Source organism: Heptranchias perlo, chromosome 11, assembly GCF_035084215.1.
Source record: "Heptranchias perlo isolate sHepPer1 chromosome 11, sHepPer1.hap1, whole genome shotgun sequence".
NCBI classification, from domain to species: domain Eukaryota; kingdom Metazoa; phylum Chordata; class Chondrichthyes; order Hexanchiformes; family Hexanchidae; genus Heptranchias; species Heptranchias perlo.
The window spans coordinates 35962775-35990762 of record NC_090335.1 but is presented as its reverse complement, the minus strand read 5'-3'; positions in this window follow the sequence as shown (position 1 = coordinate 35990762).

Here is a 27988-nt window from a genome sequence, read left to right as displayed (position 1 = left end):
TATCTGGTCATCTCTGATCCTCTCCCTCTCCCTTGTATTTTGTGCTCGCCACTCGCTGCAGTGGGGGAACAACAGATGTATGAGTGTCTGTAAGGCATGTTTTCACCCGATGGCTGCAGTGCATTTGGTGAGGGTGGCTATCAGGCAGATGCATCACATTTAAAACAGAAATAGACAGTTTCCTAGAAGTAAAGGGAATTAGGGGTTATGGGGAGCGGGCAGGAAATTGGACATGAAGCTGAGTTCGGATCGGTCAATGCCCTGTGGGTGGCGGAGAGGGCCCAGGGGCTATGTGGCCGGGTCCTGCTCCGACTTCTTGTGTTCTTTAGATTTGTGGTTGGGATCAGATCAGCCATGATCTTATTGAATGGCGGAGCAGGCTCGAGGGGCCGATTGGCCTACTCCTGCTCCAATTTCTTATGTTCTTATGTTCTTATTACATAAGGATTGGGGTGAGAGGCAGTGGTGGATAGATAAAGGGGAGGTGAGGAAGTGCATAGAAAGTGAATGATGGGTGCTCTTCAAACTTAAGTGGCTATGAGGAGTGATGTGACGGACTACACTTGACAAGACAGAGTAAGAGAGGGGAGGTGTGCGCACTACAGGATGTAGGTGAATCTGCAACTGCACTCACATTTCCTGACCTGATTAGGTCATTAAACAGCTTCCTACTCTGGATCCAGGTGTGAGGCACAATGTTCCTGCTGCTGACCTCCTCAGCCACCTCTAACCAGGCCTTCTTGGTGACAGCAGCAGGTTTCATCTTCCCATTGCTGGGGAAGATTACTTCCTCCTTGCTCCTTACTGCACCCAGCAGCACATCAAGTGAGATGTTGTTAAATCGAAAAGCAGCCTTTGAACATCCAGAGTCCATGTTATAACTTTACCGTCTCTTTCCACAAGCTCCCAATTCCTCCAAATTCCATCTTTGAATTTGCCCTTTAAATAGTTGAGTTGAGATCATGTCATGCGGGTGTGCAGCATGCCTGCTGAAGCACAGTGGAGCCGCGAAACCTGGAAGTAAAATGATAGATAGATATCCATGTTGAAATCGGACATTCGGAAGCGCAGAAACATCTGCCGGGTTTCGCTCCCACTATTGCCCCCCTGGACTCCAAACTCACCTCTGCGTTATTATTGGGTCTCTAGTTATAATTAAAATTTCTGTTATTTAAATAAGATCATATGATAAAATAATATTTTATAATGAAGGTAAAATGATACTATTTTGGGGGCAAATTTTAAAAAATTCATTCTCAGGATGTGGGCAAGTCGACATTTATTGCCCATGCCCAGTTGCCCTTGAGAAGGTGATGGTGAGCCTTCTCCTTGAACTGCTGCAGGCCGTGTGGTGAAGGTTACTCCCACAATGCTGTTAGGTAGGGCGATCTAGGATTTTGGTCCAGTGGTAGTGAAGGAATGGCGATGAGTCAGGATTGGGTGTGACTTGGAGGGAAACTTGAAAGTGATGGCGTTCCCATGCACCTGCTGTCTTCCTCCTTCTAGGGGGTGGAGGTGGCGGGTTTGGGAGGTGCAGCTGAAGAAGCTTTGGCGAGTTGCTGCAGTGCATCCTGTACGTAGTACACACTGCAGCTACAGTATGCCAGTGGTGGAGAGGATGGATGTTTAGGCTAGTTTGTGATGTCAATCAAGTGGACTGCTTTGTCCTGGATGGTGTTAAACTTCTTGAGTATTGTTGCAGCTGCACCCATCCAGCAAGTGGAGAGTATTCTATTACACCCGTGACTTGTGCCTTATAGGTGGGCAACAGGCTTGGGGTGTCGGTAGGTGAGCCACTTGCCGCAGAATACCCAGCCTCTGTCCTGCTCTAGTAGCCATAGCATTTATGTGGTTGGTCTAGTTGAGTTCCTGGCCAATGGTAACATATAGAATTATAGAACCATAGACTGGTTACAACACAGAAGGAGGCCATTCGGCTGTTTGTAAAAGCAATCCAGTTAGTCCCATTTCCCCGTAGCCCTACAAATTGTTTCCCTCCAAGTATTTATCCACTTTTTTTTAATTCATTCATGGGTTGTGGGCATCGCTGGGCATTTATTGCCCATCCCTAATTGCCCTTGAGAAGGTGGTGGTGAGCTGCCTTCCTGAACCGCTGCAGTCCGTGTGGTGAAGGTTCTCCCACAGTGCTGTTGGCTAGGAAGTTCCAGGATTTTGACCCAGCGAGGATAAAGGAACAGCGATATATTTCCAAGTCGGGATGGTGTGTGACTTGGAGGGGAATGTGCAGGTGGTGTTGTTCCCATGTGCCTGCTGCCCATGTCCTTCTAGGTGGTAGAGGTCGCGGGTTTGGGAGGTGCTGCCGAAGAAGCCATCAGCGAGCATCCCTGCCGCTGTTCCCTGTAAGCCGCACGCGTGTGCGACCGCGCAGCAGTCCGTTGTGTGCCGCGCACTTCCGCACTTGGTCCGTGCACCAAACCTGGACCAGAAGTCCCAGGAGCTGGAGTATCGCAGGCCATGGTCGTCCTCGTGGTGTTCAGAATCGGATCCAGCTCTGTGCGTATCGAGGTGGGTGGAGTTCGGGGGCTATTTGTTCCTTTTCTCTGCTTCATAACTTCCCTGGTGTAAGCTTCTGGCTCTCTGAGCGTTAAATGCAGGTGGTAGCAGTTGAGTGAAGTAGTTCACTGACAAGTGGCGGTGCTGGAATGGGGATTAGTCTGCTCTTGTCTCACATGCGACCACTGAACTGTGAAAGGATTGTATCTGGCCCTTGCTGTTTGATCCGGCAGCACAGCCACTGATGGCTTGATGCACCCTGTAATAAGCAGAGGTAATCATTCAATTGGAGCGATGCGATCAGGTCTGCTGCAGGACCGGGGGCACAGAATCATTACATTCCTTCACCCCCCGCTGATACTATAAAAGTTATACGTTACTATCGAAGGTTTGATTGCTCCTAAACATCCGGCCCTCTGAAGAGAGACCAAGTCGAGAGCCTTTACATTTTCTCCCCCTTTGTTTCGATTTGGCTTTCGTGAGTATGTGTTTAAGTCTGTGTGGTCTTCAGATTGCCGATATTAAGAGAGTTGGAATCTCACTGATACAGTGCAGCACACAGTCCATCCTTTAAAGGATCAGCATTGTTGGGAAGTTATTGATGATGCTTTCTAACCACCTCTCGAAAAACTCAACCTTTGCATCAAAACACCGTCACAAAAGTGTCTCCAGATATATATAATCCAGAGAAAATGTTTCCACTGGTGGGAGAGTCCAAAACTGGAGGTCATGGCTCGGGGCGGGGGTTGGGGCATGCGATGTGATAATTAATCATGGGCAGCAGGACGTACTTCAGTCAGGTATCCTCACAGTCACCTTCTTTACAGGCTAAGGAGCCCAGTTCTGTAAAGTTCACTTACAGTCCCTGCATTATAACCACGCAAGTACATATAATAATGACTTGTACTACTCGAGATCACTCCAGGTCCCTCTGTTCCTGCACTCCCTTTAAAATGTTGCCATTTAATTTATATTAGGGGGTTGGGGCAGGGGTTGGGCCTCTTTGTGGCTGGGCTGAGTTTTGCTCTTTGTTGTACTTAAGATGGTGATTCTTGCTGCGCTATGGTTTCACGTGTGTAAGCCTAACCGTTGGGGGCACTGGTGGCTGTGCTGAGTTTTGTTGGGGGCACTGGTGGCTGGGCTGAGTTTTGTTGAGGGCACTGGTGGCTGATCTGAGTTTTGTTGGGGGCACTGGTGGCTGTGCTGAGTTTTGTTGGGGGCACTGGTGGCTGGGCTGAGTTTTGTTGAGGGCACTGGTGGCTGGGCTGAGTTTTGTTGGGGCTTCTATGCAAGACAGGGAGCAGTTTGCTCATTTTTTTTTATTCGTTCATGGGATATGGGCGTCGCTGGCGAGGCCAGCATTTATTGCCCATCCCTAATTGCCCTTGAGAAGGAGGCGGTGAGCCACCTTCTTAAACCACTGCAGTCCGGTAAGGTTCTCCCACAGTGCTGTTAGGTAGGGAGTTCCAGGATTTTGACCCAGCGACGATGAAGGAACGGTCATATATTTCCAAGTTGGGATGGTGTGTGACTTGGAGGGGAACGTGCAGGTGGTTTTGTTTCAATGTATCTGCTGCTCTTGTCCTTCTAGGTGGTAGAGGTCGCGGGTTTGAGAGGTGCTGTCGAAGAAGCCTTGGTGAGTTGCTGATGATTGAGAGTAGACTGATGGGGCGGTAATTGGCCAGATTGGATTTCTCCTGCTTTTTGTGGACAGGACATACCTGGGCAATTTTCCACATTGTCGGGTAGATGCCAGTGTTGTAGCTGTTCCGGAACAGCTTGGCTAGAGGCGCAGCTTGTTCTGGAGCACAAGTGTTCAGCACTACAGCCGGGATCTTGTCAGGGCCCATAGCCTTTGCTGTATCCAGTGCACTCAGCTGTTTCTTGATATCCCGTGGAATGAATCGAATTGGCTGAAGACTGGCTTCTGTGATGGTTGGGATATCGGGAGGAGGCCGAGATGGATCATCCACTCGGCACTTCTGGCTGAAGATGGTTGCAAATGCTTCAGCCTTGTCTTTTGCACTCACGTGCTGGACTCCGCCATGGTTGAGGATGGGGATGTTTACAGAGCCTCCTCCTCCAGTTAGTTGTTTAATTATCCACCACCATTCACGACTGGATGTGGCAGGACTCCAGAGCTTTAATCTGATCCGTTGGTTGTGGAATCGCTTAGCTCTGTCTATAGCATATTGCTTCCGCTGTTTAACATGCATATATTCCTGAGTTGTAGCTTCACCAGGTTGGCACCTCATTTTTAGGTACGCCTGGTGCTGATCCTGGCATGCTCTTCTACACTCCTCATTGAACCAGGGTTGATCCCCTGGCTTGTTGGTAAAGATAGATTGAGGAATATGCCGGGCCATGAGGTTACAGATTGTGCTGGAATACAATTCTGCTGCTGCTGCTGGCTCACAGCGCCTCATGGATGCCCAGTTTTGAGCTGCTAGATCTGTTCTGAGTCTATCCCATTTAGCACGGTGATTGTCCCACACAACACATTGGATGGCGTCCTCACTGTGAAGACGGGACATCGTCTCCACAAGGACTGTGCGGTGGTCACTCCTACCAATACTGTCATGGACAGATGCATTTGCAACAGGTAGATTGGTGATGACGAGGTCAAGTAAGTTTTTCCCTCGTGTTGGTTCGCTCACCACCTGCTGCAGGCCCAGTCTGGCAGCTATGTCCTTCAGGACTCGGCCAGCTCGGTCAGTAGTGGTGCTACCGAGCCACTCTTGGTGATGGACATTGAAGTCCCCCACCCAGAGTACATTCTGTGCCCTTGCTACCCTCAGTGCTTCCTCCAAGTGGTGCTCAACATGGAGGACTGATTCATCAGATGAGGGAGGGCGGTCGGTGGTAATCAGCAGGAGGTTTCCTTGCCCATGTTTGACCTGCCTTAAATAAAGGCAGCCAAAACTAATGATACCTGCAAGACGTACAATTGTAGTAATAATTTTTAAAAATCCCGCTGAGGATTCAATGATGGTGGGGTGGGGTAGCTTTAATTAAACTGTTCCCTATCCCCAATTTCTCACTGACTGATTTGACAGCTGTTTTGTATTTTTGACTCAATTTTAAAAATCTGATTGCACACGTTTTATTTCTGTTTGAATCAGAATCATTAAGCTGATTCAATAAAAAGCTCAGGAGTTGCGAGTCACTGCAACACCACACCGTCATACCCATGTTTAAGCAGAAGGCAATAGAAGGCAATAGTATCAGCCAACAATGAAGCCAGTGCTAAGAAGAAATCCTGTCCCACATTCAAAGAACAATGGTTAGATGAAATTGTAGAGGTGGAATCTCATGAATCAAGAAGCAAGATCCGTGTATAACTGAGGGAGATATTCCAATATAGTGCAGATGTGGACTTGATCTGCAAAATGTGTGCTGGAGTAAAAATATCAGGTGATTTCTCCACTGGCAAGAAATGGGAAGACAGATGGACGTTCGACTATATGAAGAGGCATTTTTCAAGCAAATCTCATGAATCTGCTGTGGTTGTTCTTAGAAACAGAAATTCTCGCCCACTGGGATTCGGTTTGCAGAACATGTTAACAGAAACTGCTGTTGACAGAGAGAATAGAATGGACCTGACGGTGAGACAGCGATCGAAGCCAGATGAAATAAAGATTCTCATAGCCAATGTACTGCTTGGAGTAAAAATGAACAACTCCATGCACTCTGAGCAACATATACACGACCACATGGCTAAATATCTCCAGGTACCAGCGAGCTGGCCTAGCAAAAACTATGCCTTTGAATTTCTAGAATCTTTCAACAATGTCGTCCATGCAGAAATTATGTCGGAGATTCGCCAATCTTTATTTCATACACTAATTATTGATGAGAGCACGGATATTTCAGTCAGCAAGATGCTTATCATTTATTTCAAGTTCAGGGAAGCGGTTTCTGCAGTGTACAAGGCAGTGTTTGGTGCAATTGTTAAGTTAACTCCTTGCAATGCACGGCTATTATAACAGCTTTCAAAGACTTCTACACTCTGAATCAGCTGGACATGATGAAAATGGTGATGTTCACTTCAGTTGGTGCTTCTTTTATGCTGGGTAAAAACAATGGCATTGCCACATAGCTTAAGCAGTCCATTCCACATTTAGTGGAGCAACACTGTGTGGCCCATCGAGAAGATTTCGGAATAATTGATGCCTGGAACAAGTATCAATGATAAAGGAGGGTTCCCTCCCAGTCGGGGAACACTTCAGCAGTCATGGACATTCATCCACCGACCTTCGGGTAAGCGTACTCCAAGGCGGCCTTCGAGACACACGACAACGCAAAATCGTCGAGCAGAAATTGATAGCCAAGTTCCGCACCCATGAGGACGGCCTCAACCGGGATCTTGGGTTCATGTCACGCTACACGTTACCCCACCAGCGAACAAATGTTATCTGTTTTTAATATAATGGGTAATTTGCTGGCTCTCTCTGCCTTCCGGGTGTTTCTGCCTCTCTCTGTTTTTTTTCTCTGTTTTTTTTTCCCTGTTTGTTTTTTTGTTGAATGTGTATTCGGGGGTTCTGCAGGTGACACCTCTCTGTCTGAACACGGTGATTGCCTTGGCAACGGGCAGTTGCAGGGGCAGTCTGTAAACACCATGTATTGTTCTATATGTATAAATGCGTAGGCTTCAAGGAGGTCCTGAAACATTTACCTGAGGAAGGAGGAAGTCTCCAAAAGCTTGTGAATTTAAAATAAAATTGCTGGACTATAACTTGGTGTTGTAAAATTGTTTACAATGATAAAGGAAATAGAGACATTGCTGAGAACCATTTATACAGTCTTCTGCAGATTTTCAGTTCGAAAAGGACAATTTGAGGAAATTGCAAATGTCACAGAATGTGAAGCTGTGTCCTTTCAACCTCTAAATGAAGTGAGGTGGCTATCGAGACATTTTGCTGTTAGTGCTCTGATGTGCAATTATGATGTTGTTCTTCAATACTTTGAGCATGAAAAAACAGAGAACAATGACCCAGCTGCCAAGTATTGCCTGAAGAAGCTCTCAGACTCTACTTACCATATCACCATAGCGGCATTGAATGATATTCTGTTTGAGCTAGCAGAATTGTGCAAATGCTTTCAGAAGAGCTGTTTAACAACAATCGAAGCTGTACAGTTAATGAGGGCCAAGATCTGCAGGATCAGAGGACAGTATCTCAGCGAGACAGTCTTCTGGTGCAACACAGTAAAAAATCTAATTGCATCATGCACAAGAGATGAACCATTCAAGGGAGATTCCATTCTGACATTCGTATCCCTACTATGTGATCATCTGGAAAAAAGGTTCCCAGAAAATGAACTCAATGAACGGCCCGCTTTCGATTTTGCTTCATTTGCACCACAACAAATCAGCTATGAATTTGGCACTGAGAATATTGAAAAGCTGGTTGACAAATAGACAAATCCTGATCCTTGGTCAAGTCAGGTCTTCTGGGCAAAACATCATGGATGAGAAGGAGCCCATTGTTAGCCAATACAATGACTACAAGTACTTATTTGCAGAGAAGATTAAAACAAAGTCATTGAAAACATTTCAGGACATGGTGACTTTCACCCTACAAAATTCAGAACGGTACAATGTGGTTTTACAACTAATGGATATATGTGCAACGTTTCAAGCTTCAAGTGCTGTTTGTGAGCGTGGCTTCAGCCTTATGAATAATATAAAAACAAAATCACAAAACGGTTTGAAAGAAAATCATCTTGATATGCTTACACGGATCAAATCTCTTCTGTCAAGTGATAGAGAAGTAAACCTGGACAAAATATATAAACACTGGAAGACAGGGAGAGACAGAAGAGAAAAACATCCGAATCAGAGACAGTCACCCTTTTCTCCATCATCTGGCCTGTCGTCTACAGACTCTGGGTCTCAATCAGGATGTCCCCATTCCTCTGGTAACATGTTTACTTCTGAAATTTCTATCAGCAGTTTTGTTTAATTATAAATCCTTGACAGCTCGCCTTGTTGCATTTATCCATATTTTGTACATTTGTTCTGTTTGTTATTTACCCTAAATAATGTTTTCTAAAAAAATGTTCCATTCAAGGGTTTTTTTTATGGTGGCGCACACAGCCTTTATATCGGTGCACGAACCCAATTTCATTCCGCACATGGCTGAAAATAATTAGAGGAAACATTGAACCCTACCTTATGACAGAGGAAAGGTCATTGATGAAGCAGCTGAAGATAATTCGACCTAAAATAAAATAGTTCATAGTACAGTTCAAATAATAAGAGTACAAAGAAAAGCAAAGTGAAAAAAAGGTCATGATATTATGCAAATATAAACCAGCAGAATTTACTTTCAGTGCTCTATTACCACGGGAAATGAACAGCTCATCCTAGTCAGACCAGAGTGATATCTTCTGGCACATACTGTATGATCTAAATTTGATCAGTAAATGGCCAGAGCATTAAGTTTTCAGATTTCAAACAGCAATCAGAATTCTGAAGAAGGGGGTTGAGGGTGGGGATAGGAGACGGTGAGAGGTGGGCAGCAGAAGAGAAGGGGAGGAAGAGGGGGGAGAAGGGGATAGAGGGATGGTAGGGTGGGTAGGAGAGAAGAAGAGAATGGAAGAGAGGGAGGGGAGAGGATGGAGGGGGAGGAGAAGGGGAAGAGGATGAGGAGGATGGGAAAAGGAGGTTGGATCCAATCAGCTAAGTAACACTCAGTGGCAAGGGAAGTTGGAAATACTTAAGTGAGAAGGCTGGGTCTTGGTCACCAAAACAATGCTTAGTGGGCAGGGGGTTTGTTCAGCTGATCATCAAAATGTGTGGGAGGAAGATATTGCTTACCTTGGGGGGGTGGGTGTAGGTTCCAATCAGCTAAGTAATGCTCATTGGGTGGAAGGCAGGTTTGTTGGCTCCAAACAACTAGGTACTGCTTAGGAGTGGGGAGAGGGGGTGGGAATTATCACTACATTATTTAAAATAATTCTTGCAAAATTATTTGTTTAAGTTGCATCTTTGGTTCCAGCTAAACTACAAAAGGATGTTTATAGCTACCCAGTGTGATGATACTCATTGATATGGGCTGTTTATGTTCCAAAGTGCCTAAAGACCACATTTTTGGCTTCTGATGCAGTGATTTGAAGTGTACAAAGTGAAAGTCCAACTGGAACCAGGAGTTTTGATTTACTGTCAGCAGCAAAAGATAAACTAACCTAAGGATGGATGATAGGTTATTTACTCACAATGCAAACAAACTTTGTCTTTTAGACAAGTGTACTTATTAAATTGAACCAAAAATACACTAGATATTTTTTTTTAAATGAAGCACAACACTTTTGTACAACATTGAAAACACAACTGAAAATTTAACTATTTTAAATTCTGTGAATCCTACTAGAAGACTTTCTTTCGAAGATCAAAGCTCTGCTTGCCCTTATCCAGTTTTCAAGGTCTTTCCTTAATGTGGTGATTGGAACAGTTCAGGCTTTGTACCAACAACAAACTGCATTAGTCTCAGACCATTGCTTTTAAAGGGGATGCATTCAGGGTGGTAGAAAGTCATCATGTTTTATTGAGTGCTTTCAAAAGAATGCTGTCTTTCAAAGCAACTTCGTAAGCAATGCAGTAACTCCCCAATTGATTTAGTGTTTAAAGAAACTTGCCAAGTGATTATTACCAACTAACATTACACTGAAACCTACAATAAATGCCACAGAATTTATTGCTGCTGAAGGAAAACAAAAGAATGTTAATCAAATGGAAACAAAGGACTCAAAGTTGCCTTTAGGTCCCTATCTTTGGCTTCACTGTTGTCTTAATGAGGAATTAACCCTTTTAATGCTTAATTTGCCAGTGTTCATTTTAGATCACACACTTTAGACCATATTTTACCTTCTTCAATATGCTTGCAATAAAGTGAACCTGAGTAAAAATTAATATAATGTTGGTAACAAGCACTAATAGACTGTTCCTCCATGTTTCTCTGAGGATGCTTCACCTCTAAAATACCTTCACAAGCATTAATAAACAATGGAAACAAAAATAAATTACTTGCCAGGGTCTTATTAAAGCCCACTCATGGTAAACTCATGCAGTGCTCTGCAGCTGTGAGGATTGTGAAAAAGTCAGCATTGGATATCTCATAGTGCAACAGGAGAAGGAGGCAGTACAGGTAACTCTCACTGGGTTCTATTTGGCACATAATTCTCCTTAGGCTCTGCCTGGCATATAACTCTCATTGGGTTCGACCTGGCCCATAATTCGCATGAGGTTGGACCTGACATATAATTCTCATTAGGTTCTGCCTGGCATATAACTCTCATTGGGTTCGACCTGACATATAATTCTCATTAGGTTCTGCCCGGCAGATAACTCTCATTAGGTTCTACCTGGCCCATTATTCTCATTAGGTTCGATCTGACATATCACTCTCCTTAGGTTCTACATGGTATATAACTCTCATTGGGTTCTACCTGGCCCACATTTCTCATTAGGTTCTACCTGGGCAGTGGCTTTCCCACAACTGAATCAGCCACCTGGGCTTAACAGAGGAGCACTGTAAGGGCAGGTTATTGCTCCAATGGAGAGAGCTTGATGGACTGAAGAGGTGATCACAAATTTGGACTGTTTCTCTGAAGGGAAACCCGTGCTAGTATTTTTAGGTAATTGATCCTTTGAGATTGATTATTTTTCCTCAAAGAAATATTTGGGGTTTTCGCTGATCTTCTACCAAAGTTATGGCAGGATATTGGGAGAACCCCTGTGGAAATTCTACCCCTGTTTGTGGACGAAAATATGTGGTACTGTATGTTTAGGCTTCAATGTTTTTACATGATGGTGATGTAATGGTTATGGTACTGGCCTAACAACCCAGAGGTTATAAATTCAAGCCCCATGATGGCAAGTTGTGAAATTGAATTCAATAAACCAGAAAAATAACAGCGAAAGCTGCTGAATAATTGTATAAAACCCAACTGGTTCACTAATCCCTATCAGGGAAGGGAGCCTGCCACCCTTATGTCATTCTGGTTTACATAAGACTCCAGTCTACACTATGTGGTTGACTTTAATATGCCTTCAGGGAAAACTAGGAAAGGGGAATAAATGTGGCTTTGTGGTATCGCGCACAACCAAAGAGCAAATTTTTTAAAATGTCACTCTATTAGGGTATTTCATTGCGGGTAGAGATTGCAGAGGAGCAATTTTTTTTAATTTCCAAGCGGCCCACTGGGGGACATCATAACGTTATTTTCAGGGTGTGCTATCAAATGCTCTGCACTTCACAGTACGGCAAGTGCCCTGTACAAAATGAGTCCTAAATCGTATTTGAGCAACTGATTTTAAGTGGCCTTTAAGTGGCATGGGTGCTCGGCAATGACCCCACAAAGTCTGCTGTGGTCACCAGTGAAGGTTCCTGGTTGGTACAATCCTGGTGTCATTATCAGGATTGCTGGCCTGTGGTTTTTCAGAGCCAATAGGTTTATGGTAATTACAAACTTTACTATTGAAACGTCAATAACAATACATTTGCTTCTCCTATACTAACCCTCAACATTAAACTCACCCTTGAGACATGGCTGCTTTATTTCTCCATCCAAGGACATGGCAGCAATTAATCCGCCCATATGAAGACCTTTGGAATACCAGACTGCAATGTACATTTTCTGCAGCCTGCAGAAACAGCTCTTAGTAACCTATTTTATTCCTGTGTGTGCTATCATCAGCAAGAAAGAATACTATAAATAATCCATCATGCATAAAAGTATTTCATTTTTGTCACATCACTTCCCCTCCCTTTTGAAAAGGTTCCTCATATGCATATCTGACATCTTGCCTGTGAGGGCTGTGCACACTGAATTTGGCACCGCACCATGGTCTGCTGAACCTCCTGTGTCTCAGGAGTCCATAGGCTGTATGGAAACCTGTCCAATATCGACATGCCACTCCGGCACCTAACACCTCTGGCACTTTGCTCATGCCAGTGTCTCATGCATTAAGAGCAGCTGTCTTTTCTATTATTTATATTCAGCCAAAATTAAGCAAAACATTTATTTTTCTCAGTGAAAAGCCCCAATGCTCTTCATTAATGCGTCACTGTAATTAAGAATCTCTCTTTTCAGTTAGATGAACACACAGTATTATGAGGTAAAACATAGGGTACATTTTAACTGGGAGTGGGTTTTGGGCAGGAGGGGGAGGGGTGATCGTCAAACCGGCCTGACATCATTGGTTTGAGGCCGGGGCTATTTTCACTCCCAGGCCTCATTTACATCCTGCTGGCCAAAACAGGCGGAAAGAGGCAGTTGGTCGGTTTTAGGCAGGAGGAGCCTGGGGTAGCAGAGGCCCAGATTCTCCTCCTGGACCCACTCAGGAAAAGAGTTCCAAACTTCTACGTAATTCCTAACCTATTCTCCTGAGCAGGCAGCAAAGACACCCATCCAAAACTGGCAGGGCCCTTTTTAACATATGCCAGGTTTTACTAAGCAGGGTGCCCGTGGCTGGCGCCTGCTCTGTGGGCCTTTAAAATGCCATTGATGTCTTATTGACATCAAAGGGCCTCAATTAGCATATATTAATGAGGCACCTGTCTGAGTCAGACAGGCGCCTTGGCCACCTAAAAAAGGACCCAGTTATGGTGGCAGCAGGTAGGAATCGAGTGGGAATGAGGCAGTAAGTTTTTGCACAGTTATTTTAACTGTGGGCCTGACCCGTTCCCGGTAGATGGTATGGATTAAAATTGCCCTCATAATTTTGATTGTTGTGTGTGAGAGAGAAAGACAGATAGGCAGATGGAGATATATTGATGTAGACAGAGAAATAGTGTGAGAGAGGGGCACGGAGATAGAATGAAAAAGGGAGACAGTGAGAGATAAAGTCCTCAATTTTAACACTGTGCCAGTTTTCAGTGGGTGAGCAGTGAGGTGAGTTAGAAATTCACCCGCTGCTCGAGAAATGGGGCCCAGGATATTATAATTCCCTCTTGTCAATAGCAGGTACTTGGCAGCATTGACTGCCGGGGCCATCACAAAGGGGTAATCGCGATCGGGGAGGAGGGGGGAGTCAGGGCTGGGTAGGCCTAAGCTTTCCTAGTGGGTCATGGAGGTGCACTCCTGCTTCTCCTGGACCCACAAGGAAAGTATAAAAACCCTTACACTTTTCGGCCTCTTCTGGCCCCGAGTCTCTTCGCCACTGGGTTGGCCTGGCAGAAAACTCACGGCCGTTTCGTGCTCAGGGTGCCAAGTTAAAATTGCTATTAAGTCCTGATGACATCGTTGAGACTCAACATACATATGTTAAAAAGGGACCTCCCGGTTTTAGGCGGGTGTCTTTGCTGCCTGCTCACGAGAATAGGTTCGGAAACACTTCTACACATAGAAGTTTGGAATTCTTTTCTGCAAATAGCAGTTGATAGATTTTTGTTAACCAAAGGTATTAAGGGGTATGGAGCTAAGGTGGGTTTATGGAGTTAGGTCACAGATCAGCCATGATCTCATTGAATGGCGGAACAGGCTTGAGGGGCTAAGTGGCCTACTCCTGTTCCTATATTCCTATGTTCCTATAGGTGTAAATCCGAACCGGTCAGCTCCCATCGGCTCCAGGGTGGGTAAGCAACTTGGGTGACATTAACTGCCCACCCCAACAGTTTCCACCCACTAAGTGTGAGATAAGGGAGTGTGTGAGAGATAGAGATAGAGACAGAGGGCTAGAAATTCTTTGCTGAGAGGGACCTAAAGGAAAGAGACAAGAGTTAGGATGGGAATGAGAGGCTAGACAATAGCATACAAAATGCTTGACTGTACTGGTTGAGGTTTTGAAGTTGACTGAAGGTGCAATTGCTTGTGGTACATGAAGGGGTACAAGTGATAAGCACTCACCCTACTCAGAGAAGCTGCTAGCCTCGTTATCCCCAATGCTGTTAGCTCTTGCTGTCCCATTGATTTCCGGTACCTCCTGCGCCACTTCAGTGAGGGCCATGAGTGTTCCTCCCGCCATCTTGTTTCTTTCTTTGATATAGTGCGCTGTCTACTCCTGCAGAAGGAGAAAGGAAGCCTTTAGTGCTTACAAGGCAGATACCAAAGAAAGAAAGCCAGATTATAGGGACAATTTAAAAAGGTATATTTGAAAGGCGAAGAGAGAGTATGAGAGGAAATTAGTGAAAAACATAAAGGACAATAAAAAGGCATTCTAAAGACAAATTAATATTAAAAAGATAGTTAAGGAGATGGTAGGCTGCTAAGATGAATGAAGCGAGCTTGTAGTGGAGAGTGAGAAACTGAAAACATTTTAAATAAGCACATTGCCTCAGTTTTCATAGAGGAGGTGGACAATAAAATTGTAACACCATCAGAGATGGATGTAGAACAATCAGTGGAGATGGGCTATGATGATTAGCCTCCAATAACCAGGAGCATCTTCATTTGTGTCATGTATGACTCCAATCACTAGTGAGTTTTCACACTGACCCCCATTGACCTCAGTTTTTCTAGGGTACCTTGGTACCATACTCAATCGAATGCTGCATCAAGATCAAGGGCAGCTACTTTTATCTCTCCTGGCATTCAGTAGCGTTTAAAATGCTGGAAAATTGTCAAAAATCTAATTTTCCGGGTGAAGTTCAGCCCTGGCTCTGGTTGACCAGAGCCAGGGCTGAACTTCACCCGGAAAATTAGTTTGTCGGGGGGAAAATGGATAGAACAAGATCATGAGAATGATCAGCATCATTCCGGGATGTAGTTTTGGAGATCCTGGAAAGAAAACTTGATGCAGCATCAATGTAAATTAATAATAAACTTCAATAATCATATTGCTAAAATAAAGTGCAGAATCCAGCAAAGTACAGCCCACAATGGAAATGGCACAAATGAACATTGATGGGAAACTTACTTTTTGAATTGGATCCATTTTTAGTTAGTTTAAGCTGGCAATAGCAATGGAACTAGGATCAATTTTCAGCACACATCATGTCCTTGATGTATTGACGACATTCACAAAACTAATATCTTTTGATGGCAACAAAAGGGTATTAGCAAATTTTGTCTCAATGTATTTTACTGGTATTTAGCAAATTCAGTGGGCTTAATTTAATCCAGCTCTAGAGAAAATAATTATATTACCGTGATATGGTATTATTTTCCTTCCAAAGAACCTACAATTTAGCACCATGTCAGAAAGCGGTAGAGATCAGCAAATGGCATAAGTCAGGGGGCAGCTAAGGCCTGGGGATGTAAATGGTCAGGAAGAAGCAGAATTTGGGAGTTGGGTGGAGGAGAGAAGCAGTGGAGGCCAGAAGTTGGGTAGATTAGGGTAGATCAGGATTTGGATCACTTGTGGTGCACTTCGAACACTGTTTTCATCTGTTGAAGAAAGAAAATACCCTAAAAGGGGTGCAGGAACAGAGAGATCTGGGGGTATATGTGCACAAATCATTGAAGGTGGCAGGGCAGGTTGAGAAAGTGGTTAAGAAAGCATACGGGATCCTACGCTTTATAAATAGTGGCATAGAGTACAAAATCAAGGAGGTTATGACGAAAGTTTATAAAACACTGTTTCGGCCATACTGGAGTATTGTGTCCAGTTCTGGGCACCGCACTTTAGGAAGGATGATAAGGCCTTAAAGAGGTTGCAGGAGAGATTTACTGGAATGATTCCAGGGATGTGGGATTTCAGTTACGTGCATAGACTGAAAAAGCTGGGGTTGTTCTCCTTGGAGCAGAGAATGTTGCGAGGAGATTTGATAGAGGTGTTCAAAATCATGAAGAGTCTGGACAGAGTAGATAGAGAGAAACTATTCCCATTGGCAGAGGGGTCAAGAAACAGAGGACATAGATTTAAGGAGATTGGCAAAAGAAACAAAGGCAACATGAGAAAAAACTTTTTTACCCAGCGAGTGGTTGTGATCTGGAATGCACTGCCCGAGAGGGTGGTGGAGGCAGATTCATTTGTGGCTTTCAAAAGGGAATTGGATAAATACATGAAGGGAAAAAATTTGCAGGGCTATAGGATAGGGCGGGGGAGTGGAACTAGCTGGATTGCTCTTGCAGAGAGCTGGCATGGACTTGACGGGCTGAATGGCTTCCTTCCGTGCTGTAACCATTCTATGATTCTATATGTTGCAGGGTTGCCAATAGTGAGCAAAATTTTTCTCTTTTTGGCATCTATTGCAAGTTATTTTGCCTCAAAATAAAAATGTAATCTTTCTACATATTCCCTCCAGCTGAATCCCTTTCGATACTCTCCAAATTTTCCAACTAATGTTGACATGATAAAAAAATCAGTGACAAGGTAGGCCTGAACCTAGGTAACAAAGATGTCCAACGTTCAATCTTTTTAACAATGTGCTGTTCTTTATCCTTGTCCCCACTGTTATGTCCGAATAAACATTCATATTGGTATAGTAATAACTAACTACTTTTATTTCCAGACCCTCTAAAATATGCCTGTCATAGAATAACAAAAGTAATACAAGAGAGACCTTGGAGTATAATCGCTACAATGTGCTTACTCCCATCAGGGGACCATTAAACGTTCAGTTAACAAATCTCTTAGTGGCTAGAACGACTTTCAAAATAAAATACATTCAGTGATATGATGAGCTGTAATTGCAATATATTAAATTTAAACCTCGTCCTTATCTTTCAATCCCTCCATGGTCTTGCTCTACCCTACCTCTGCAACTTTTTCCAGCCTTACATCCTCCCCCTGCCACTTCCATCCTCTGACTGTGTCCTTTTAAGCATTGTCGACTCTCATCACCCCACTATTGGTTTAGCTATGTTGGCCCCACTCTTTGGAACTCCCTTCATGAATCTCTTCACCTCTCTATATCTCTCTTCTCCTTTTAAAGCCTTCCCAGAACCCATATTTTTCACCAAGCTTTAGATCATCCCTCCTAGTCTCTCCTGCCATGGCGCAGTGCCCATTTCCTGGTCTATTTTGATTTGTGAAGCACCTTGGTTTCTTAAAAAAATATAATGGGACTGTATAAATACAAGTTGTTGTTGTAACAAGTGATTGTTCTCTTGTGGGTTTTTGTGGGATGCATACTGATCTCCATTTCAGTGAATCAATATGGTTAAATTGCTTATTTGAGCCAATGAGAAAAGCATGACATTTGATTCCTTCTGCTACAGACAGATCTAATGTGCGATGCACTATTTGGAAGACTTAATTGTATAGATTATATCTCGAGAATGTGGCATTGTTTCTGTGTGCTAATGCTTTGTATGACACACTCTCATTTCTGTAAAAGAAAAGATAAAACCCACTCAATCTACTTAAATCCTTGATGTTCCTCCCGCATTTGTCAAATAAAAGTTTTTATTAAAAACCAAGCTGTGATAAAAGTTGTACGAGTGACAGTATTGTTGTGGTCATCATTATTCTGGTCCACTGCCTGAGGCGTAGCTTTCAATATGAAAAGGAGAACAGCTGCTTCGTCCAATATAAATAGTAGAATAGCAGCATCGATGAAGGAGCATCAGTACCTTTAGGATCTTCTGCTGAAATCAAAGTGCTCTAAGCAGTCTGCATTTTTCAGCTAAATTGAAGAAAAGAGAAATGGACAGAAGTACAGAAAACACATGGTGGGCTAGAAAAACATTCACAAGAAATAGAAGGTGAGATTGAGCAGCAGAAATGGGCTCATGTATCAGAACACTGCTGGATTTGAATGTGATTGGTTCCAATTGCTGTTTACTTCAGAACTCATCCCTAATAAGTAGTGTACTTAATAACTATATCACAGTGTGACTACTAGGTAAGTGACTAAATATAATTAAGATTACTTCGTCACAGTGTAAATACTAGATAAGTGACCACACATAGTTAATACACTTGGGGGGGGGGGAAAGTATTCAAAACAGTTGTTATTTTATTTGTTATCAAACCCAATATGTGTAGTCTGAATTTAAGAAAGTGCTAAAAACAAAAAAGAACTCATCTGGACCCTTCTCAGAGGTGTGTGACATATTTTGTGGAGATCAGCAGACTATAATAAACTGACAACCAGAATGCAACAGAGACTCTTCCTGAAAGCTAATTGGAATACCAATCAACCCTATAGAAATCCCTCAGCAGTCACAGTACACCAGAGATTTAAACAAGATAAATTAAACTTAACATAAAATAATGAGAAGACAAATGGAAGATCTAAGACTAGATTTTATTTTCACAATATGATCGATTTTTTTTTATATAAAAGGGACACAATAATACAGTGGAATTTTGCACAGACAGCAAGACAGATAAAGTACTTAAATATTTTCTGCCATATGTTATTTTTAATGAAAGAGTAGCTGGAAATATAAAACAGAATGTGAAGGTTTCTTTGCTTTATATTTGCATCTACTTTTTCGCTAAAATTACTGAATGATGGAAAATAATTATTTCTTCCCTTTCTTAATATGGTAAATGATTTTTTTTGTATTTTTAAAAATATTACCTTTGCTCAATAACAATCGGATTAAATTCTCAGCGGTCAGTTATTATACGGATCAGTGACATTACTAAACTCCCCCTACATCACCTTATTAATGTGTCAGCTTTAAACTCAAGAGAGAAACACAAGCCATGATTCCACTACTGCAGCAGCAGGACATCCATCTTCCAGACTCACGGTTAGCTGCAGACTTACATCCATGAAGGCCCATTTCACATCCATCTACCTAGCGGAAACCAGGAGGTAGTGGAGTTAACATTGCAGCGGAGGACTTACCACCTTGCTTCTTATCTGCCGTCATATTCCCACAAGTATTTTTGTGGCTGGTCGAGGTGCCCGTCTGAATCAGGCAGGAGCCTTATGAATTCATGCAAATTGGGGCCCGATACTGTATATAAGATCCTGGTGGCATTTTAATGGCCTACTGGGTGCTCTGCTCAGTAAAACCATAAGAGCATAAGACCATAAGAGATAGGAGCAGGAGTAGGCAATTTGGCCCCTCGAGCCTGCTCCGCCATTTAATGAGATCATGGCTGATCTGATTTTTACCTCAACTCCACATTCCCACCCTTTCCCCATATCCTTTGACTCCCTTGCTGATCAAAAATTTGTCTAACTCAGCCATGAATGTATTCAATGACTCAGCCTCCACAGCTTTTTGGGGTAAAGAATTCCAAAGATTCACGACCCTCTGGGAGAAGAAATTCCTCTTCATTTCCGTCTTAAATGGGCGACCTCTTATTCTGAGACTATGCCCCCTAGTTTTAGACTCCCCCATGAGGGGTAACATCCTCTCAGTATCGACCCTATCAAGGAACCCGGAGGAACAGCAGAAAAGGCCCTGGAGATATAATCTATACAATTAAGTCTTCCAAACAGTGCATCACACATTAGATGTACCTGTAGCAGAAGAAATGTTGAAATTATTTTTGTGGGGCCAGGAGGAACAGGAATACAAGAATAAAATGGGCTGCTGACCCAGAATCAAAGACAATAGTTGCAGAATAGTATCTGTAATATGTTAATAAATTACAAGCTATTGCATGTTTAGAGATGGTATGTTGAAATATGTAAACAACTGCAGTATAGAAATTGTAGCATTTGCCATTATTCATGTTGTTCTGCTTGAGACAGATTGTAAGGAGGCTGAATTGACAATGCTGAAACACATATACACACATCTGGTATCAATGGGAAAGCTGCAGGTCTTTGTAAGTAAAGACAACCAACCTCAGCGTGAAAGTTATCCCCCACTGGAGCAGAAGCATCCATTCTCCTGTGGGAGTTCACCACTGCAGTCAAAGAAAATATATCAGCCTTAGTGAGAAGGCATTTATTCTCAGGGGGAAGTATCTTTATCACAAAGAGGAGCATTTTCTATCATTGAAAAAGCAATTTATCTCAGTGGAAAAGTAATCAGAGTGGAAGGAATTATTTTCAGCTGTAAATTATTCCTTTACAGCTGAAAAGTGCACGACTTAGTGTTTGTGATTCTTATGGGAAGCTGGCCCAATTTACCTTACCAACCCATCTCCGGTCAGTCATCAGCACATTTCCTTTAAAGCTTTAGATAATCCTTCTAATTCCTCACCCCTTATTGTACCCTTTCCTTTCGTGCGGTTTTGATCCTTTGGCCTTATCAAGGGTTTTCTCCCTTGTTACATAGTGTATAGCTTCTGAAATAGCTCCCTACGGTTTAGACTGATGATGTTAAATTTGCTCGTTCGAGGTAGTGACTGAAGCACCTCTTTTCAGTGACAGTTGATGAATCCTGTTCCTTTATGAATTATTCACTCACTTGCCTTTTATATTTTTTAGTCTTTGTAATATTATCAAAACTATTTTCTTAAAATCATTATTAAAGTTGATCTCTGTAGTGTTGCACACAGGGAGTCGAGACCAAATTAGTCTTCAAGTGAAGCGGGATTAGAGGGCAGGGGATAATTGGACCTGAGTGTATCAATGTAATTCAGTCCCCCTTTTTAAAATCTTTCTGTCTTTAATTTTATATTGCAATTATAAATCCCTCTGTCTATACTTATAATGGAAAGTGCCTTTGTAAAGTTGTCATCCCTGCCAGTGATGGTGCTGTAGCAAGTTTGCACAGGCAGTTTCCATTATAAATGTGGACATAGGAATTTATAGTGGAAAAGGTTGACAAGAAGTATGCACAGACAGATTTTTAATATACTATATGGATGAATCAATCATTGAGCTGCTGAAATGGATTACTTCATACTAAGGGGGCCTTCTCTCAGTACGTGTTCTAGTTCCTTCTTACCAGCCATTTTCCTAGTTGAAGCAGAATGGAAGGAAGGCCAGAAGAGTGCCATTCAGAAAACCTCCTGTGTAGTATCAGGAACTGTATGGAAAATTCACCAGCTAGATTCTAAGGATGTTCCACAACCCTGACAAATGGGAGTTATCAAGAAGTTAGATTTTAACCATTTCTTGGGAAAGAGAAATGGTTGCTTCTTGACTTGCAAGTGCTGCAGATGCAATAGTTCAGGGGATGCAGAAGGATGAATACATTCTAACACAACACATTTGTAACTAGCTGTTTCTGGTTGCAGACCTTCATCCATCTAAAGTAAAAAAAAACTGGTTAATAATTAAAAAGAAAAATCCTTTGAAAAATATATTTATGTGGTGGATAAAAATGCATAATTTTAAAATGTTTTACTATTAGGTTCACTGTGCTGTATTATTGCAGAATTCCAAAATACTAGACATATTGTGTAAATTGTGTAAATTTATTTAACCAAAGAACATTTTTAATAGCACATTTTTTTTCTAATTAAAGCATCTTAAATAGCTAGAAATAAACTGAATTCATTATGGAAGCACTCCTATTCTTTGTTTTACATTAGTTCAAGTAAACCTGATCATTGAATTAACTATCTTACTTTTCCAATTATCCTTCATTCCTCTCTTTTGTTTATTTATAGCTGATTCTGAAAATCAGATCCTCATTACTGCCTCACCATGCTGCCATTGCTTTTGGCAAGAATCACTCAACGAGAAGGTTAGCTGTTTGGCACCTCTTAAGTGGCTTAACAGGCTTTATTAATGAGCTAAAAGCAGCTCCCAGCCAGCAACCTGAACTTGGAAAATCGGCCCCCAGAGGTTTGCTCAAGAAAAGAAAAGAAAAGAAAAGGAAAGGAAAGGAAAGGAAAGGAAAGGCAAATGTACTTGAAAAGTACAGTTTACAGAGCATGCTGTGTTGGAGCTCATAAACACTGTGCTACAGCAGCAACAGGCAACCTTAAGCTTGCAAGGGCCACTCATTGTGAAGAGGCCACCCAGCAAGTTAACAAAGTGCCCCCTACCAGACAAGTGAAGAATGGGACAAAAAACAGACTTGGTGACATCAAGAAAATCAGCGAATGAAATGCAAATAGTACCCTCACTGCACTACTTATTGAAGAGGAACATAATGGCCAATAAAAAAATGTCCCCCATACACGGTAAGGAGAAAAACAAATGAGTGAAGTTTACATTTCAAAACTATATGTTATAAAAAGAAGGGTTTTTAAATTATGAATGAATGTGTATAGAAGCTGTAAAAAACTGTTGAAAGAAAGAACTGAGGACTTTCGCACATACGAGAGCTGTAGCCTAGTGGTAATGGGACTTGACTAACAACGCAGAGGTCATGAATTCTAATGCATAAAAAGTTGTGAAATAGAACTCAAAAAATCTTGTAATTTGTGGGCTAGCACTTAAAGAATAACCATGTAAACTCCTAGATTGTCATAAAAAGAACAAATGTTTCACTGAGGCCCTTCAAGGAAGGGAAACTGCCATCCCTAACTGGTCTGGCCCACATGTGACTCCAGTGACTCTGTGGTTGACTCTGAATGTCTTCAGGCCAAATAGGGATGAAGAATAAATACTGCCTTGCTGGTGCTGCCCACATCCCAAGAGCAAATACTACAAAATATGTATAGGCAAATGCAACTATTCTTTGCACTATTGCGTACCCTATTGAGAATTATAAATAGCAAGATGGAACAACGTGAGAGCTTGCAGTATATTTTATCTGAGTAGTAAAGATTTAACTTAAGTGTGTGCAAAATATAATCTGTTTGCTATAATGAGCTTGATAGTGATTTTACCATCATTTTTTTTTGCAGAGCAGGGTGGCGTACAACACCAAACTGTAGGCAGGAGTGGGTGGTGGCACATTCCATGCAAAAGTACTCCTCCTGTGGGAATAATGGATACTGGAATTTATTGGCCAAGAGAACCTCGCTGGAGTAAGCACTGCAGAGATAAGGGTGATTAACCACAAACAGGTATGTGTCTCAGTGGTGCCTGAAAAGATGACAGTTGGTCAAATCCATGCAGATCTCCCTTAGACATCAATTGTAATTTTATGACTGCAAGTACATTGCAACAAATATACAGTATCTTATTTATTTCTGTGTGCTCTCAGCAGATGATGCTGGTGCCTCTCTAGGGGCAGAGGTATAATGTGTACAAGCTTAACATGTGCACATATAATTACTCTGGAGGCTTTGGGTATCAGAGTGCAGGAAGGTTTTCACCCTTGTGGGAAAGAGTGGAATAACAGAGAGAAAATGGAGGAACTTGTGCAGCCACAATGTCTAAACCCCTTGGGCTCGATGTTACCAGGGCTGCGGGTTCGCGGCGGGGGGGGCTATTGGGCGCGTGGGTAACGTGCCCGGCGAAATCAGTCTGCCCCGTGCGCGATTGCAGCCTAATTGGATCCACTTACCTGGTCTTCCGGGTTCACCACTGCTGATCTGCGCGTCAGGCGGGCTGCGCATGCGCAGTAAGATCTGTCAGCTGGAGGAGCTCTGTTTAAAGGGGCAGTCCTTCACTGACAGATGCTGCAACAAATAGCAAAAATTACAGCATGGAGCAGCCCAGGGGGAAGGCTGCTCCCAGCTTAATGATGCCTCACTCCAGGTATCATTAGAGGGAGTGAGGAGGAGGAGGGGGAGGACAGAGATCTTCCCCCCGGCGGGCGGGAGGAAGCGGCCTGCCTCTGCCACCAGGAAGGCCTGGCTCGAGGTGGCAAAGGAGGTCACCTGCACCACCAACATATCACCCACCTGCATACAGTGCAAGAGGCACTGCAATGACCTAAGTAGGTCAGCCAAAGTGAGTACACTTACTCATTCCCCTACACTCCGTCTGCCACATCACCGCCCCCACCCCACATCTCCTTCTGCACTGCCAACACTACTCTGTCACATCACCCCTCACACCCACTCAAAGCTCATCCTCATCTTACCTGCACTTACTCACCTCGCCAGTACTCATCCCGCCACTACCACTCAACCCAATCCTCATACAATTTCATGGCTCTATCTCATACTCACCCTCTCATGCATCTCTTTCACAGTCAGCCTCACTCAACCTGCCACTACCTGTGCTGCAGCCACAGGGCATGCATCACATATGTGAGCATGAAGGGGATGCACAAGAGTGTTTGAGGGTTTGTCATGGTTTTTACTTATATTGAATTTCTGACCAACTCACATTACATATTATATTGGCACCACTACTGCCACGTCTTTGCGAATCTTGTCTGGTTTGTGCAATAATGCCCTTTCCTGAGGATCACAATGAAGACCCACACCTGATGTCACCCATTGTGTCACTGCAGAGTGGGTGTAGGTGTATTTGCAGGGCTCTTTTGTGCAGACGACTGAGAGACGTCGGCGATGTCCCCGGTGGCACCCTGGAAGGATGCGGAGGAGAAGTTGTTGAGGGCAGTTGTGACCTTGACAGTGACAGGTAAGAAGATGGTGCTCGGGCCAACCGGGAGCAGCTCGGCATGAAGGAGGCTGCAGATGTCCACGACTACATGTCGAGTGACTCTGAGCCTCCGTGTGCACTGCTGCTCAGAGAGGTCCAGGAAGCTGAGCCTCGGTCTGTGGACCCTGTAGCGAGAGTAGTGCCCTCTGCGACGCATCTCTCTCTGCGGTTGCCCTCCCTCCTGCTGTGCAGGTGGATGTGTCACAGCACTGTGTTGTGGAGCTCCACGTGTCAGAGGTGGACGGCGTGGCTGGCGAGGCTGGTGATGCTGTTCGCCCTCCGAGGAGGTCATGACTGCAGCTACGGCGGCCCCCATCCGGAAGATGTACATCTGAGGGGGTCCGCAAGGTAGGTACATGTCTCTGGACCCCGGGGTAAGTGTGCAAGTTGGTGAATTTTATTGTCAGGTGGAGGGTGGTGGAGGCCAAACTTTGTCCCAAGTGACAGAGTGGCCTCCTGCAATGAGTGAGGGTCTCCCCCCACCCCCCCCCCAACCTGTCAAATGGACCTTCACAGCTGCCACAGGCTGATAGCTGCAACACGTCCATTTCAACTGGGAGTGTTTCCCCCAGTACGGGAAACAGTCCTAGTTGTTTCTAAAATCCCACCCCTCCTGACATAATCCCTTAATCAGGTCTGTTAACGACCTGAAATACCTATGTAAATACTGTCAAGTGGCACCCCGCTGGCTTTAATCGCCTGCGGGAGTCCCACCTTTGGGGGCTGCGCACGCACGTCAGCGCGTCTGTGGGGAACCTGGAAGTGGGCGGGTTGGAGCCGGGCTCCCGACCCGCTCCGGGATTCCCCGATTTTCGGAGCCCCCCCCACCAGGAACGCACCCGATAGCGGGTGCTAAAATAGAGCCCCTTGTCTTTTGATTTGCAGAGCAGTGCCAATGCACAGGATATCATAACGGGCAAACATGGTGCAGCCACAGAGGTCTGAGTGACTGTCTGGTTTGCACAGCTATGAATCTTGCAGCCATTCCTTGGACCGATGCAGGATTCTCAGGGCTATTTACACATAGAAGCAGTAGATTTCTTCATCCTGCAATCTCTGTGAACATGGAAGTGTCTGTAGTTATACCCATGTGCCAGGAAGCATGTAGAGGTAGACCTAGAGGAACACCTTTTATAGAATCATAAAATGGCTACAGCCCAGAAGGAGGCCATTCGGCCCATCAAACCCATGCCGGCTCTTTGTAAGAGCAATTCAGTTGGTCCCATTCCCCCACTCTTTCCCCGTAGAAAGAGAGCAGAAAGTAAGTACAGGGTAAGACTTCACATTAAAACCATTGTTCCTTAAGCATGCCCCCCACCACCCCCCCCCCACATCCTGCTTAGCACAAACTAGCACTGGCACTTCTTCCATAGTTACCATGTATAATACACTGCATGTTGATTTGGGAGATAGATTGGCATGTGTGAACATATGATGGTTCACCTCTTACAGGCAGAAAGGAGACAAGCTGTACCATCTGTACCAGCTCAAAGGGAATGTTGCCTTTGGGTGTTGGTAGGCATTAGCTCCAGCAGAGGTCCATACCTTTCTATTCTGTAAGCAAAGTGTTAAAGACCTCTTTAATAAAGAAAAATAGCTTCTTCAACTATTGTAACTCAGGGTAGAACAACAGCATTCCCCTGTGATCTGGACTAGATAATCATGTATTTTGCATGAATGCTGCTTCAATCTCTGGAGGTGGACCAAGTTATTAGGTGAGGTGAAGCATGATATGAATTGTTAAGCTGCTTTATTTCACAGTAAGGTAAACATACAAAGCAACAGTTTGAACAAGTTCGCTTACTTCAATCAGTACAAATTATCTTCGCTTAATGATACAAAACAAAGAACATGCCATGCTATCCCACATCAGTGGATCATCTTACTTGACATATACAAGAGGTCTCCTAACTGTTTCTCCAGTATTTCTGGCTTTCTGAGCCTGCTTTAGAGAAGGCCCTTACAGATTTTTCTTTAACAAAACCTGACTGCCTACATGCAGTCTCCTTGTCCCCACAGATAGTTGTGGCTTGGTTCCTGACCACTCCCCCTGCCCGATGTTGGCCAGAAGAGCTGCTAATCAAATTTGTTACTTCACCATCTCCCTTTGTAACTAAAGTTCAACAGGAAGGGGCATTCCACCGCCTCCCTCCCTTATTTTGAATGTTTGTTGGGAGCCTTTGTGATGGGATAACAATTCTCTTGTTTCTAAGCATCCTGGGTAACAGTGTCAATGTTTGTTTTAAAATACATTGGGAAAATGCCTGTGGCCTTCTATTTTTTAAGCCTGTGAAAATGTATTTTGTTTCCAAAATCCATCACTTAAAAGTAACTTCTTTCCAAATCCTTTCCTTGGAAAAAATGATCTTAAAAACATCTTGAAATATGACACAGACATCCTCCCATTTTTCATTAAAAGATAAATTTTAGAGCTTAATGTTTTATTTACTTTTTGCTGCACTTATATTTTGCCACTGTTACAGGAAAAATATAAATCTTGTTTTATGTTGGCATGATTTTACATTCCCATTAATAACTGAACACAAACAGATACCTGTAAGAAGCTGGAGGATGTTATTATGCAAATTAAATAATTATGCAAACTACAGCAATTTTAATATGCAAGATAGGTCAGTTAGACCATAAACTTTCCACCCACATCTCAAGGCCTGCAAGTTCAATCTCAGTGAAATGTGGAGAGTATAATTGTGAAGCTAATTACAAATGACCGAACAACCTATTAAGGAATTATGATAATCAATCCTAAATTACAATGCTTGCACAATCGGCTTGGCCCACCATAAAAAAAACATAAATTTAAATTTCATAAACTTTGGAGAGTATAATTGTTACACTATTAGTGACAACCTATTAGTTAATGATGTGAATTAGACTCATTTTAGTTATCCAAATTAAATTATTTAGAAAAAAAGGGGCTGAAATTGGTTTGCGTCATTAGTGCAAAACAGGCTCATAGCAAATCGGCAGCCCGTTTTACACCCACCTGATTTTCTTAAATCGAGTGCAGTGTAAAATGGACCGCTGACTCGCAACAAGGGACTGACCCAAACCAATTTCACCCCCAAAAACTCTCCAAAATAACTTTTAAAAAGTCTATCCTTCCGATACACAGAAAGCTTGGTTAAGGTCATCAGTGACCTAACCTATTTCCGAAAATACAGTACGTGGGTAAATAATATGCAAGTTTTCACTCTTGCTCAAATCTTAAAGTAACAGACCTTCATACAATTAGACAGGGGACTGTTATACAA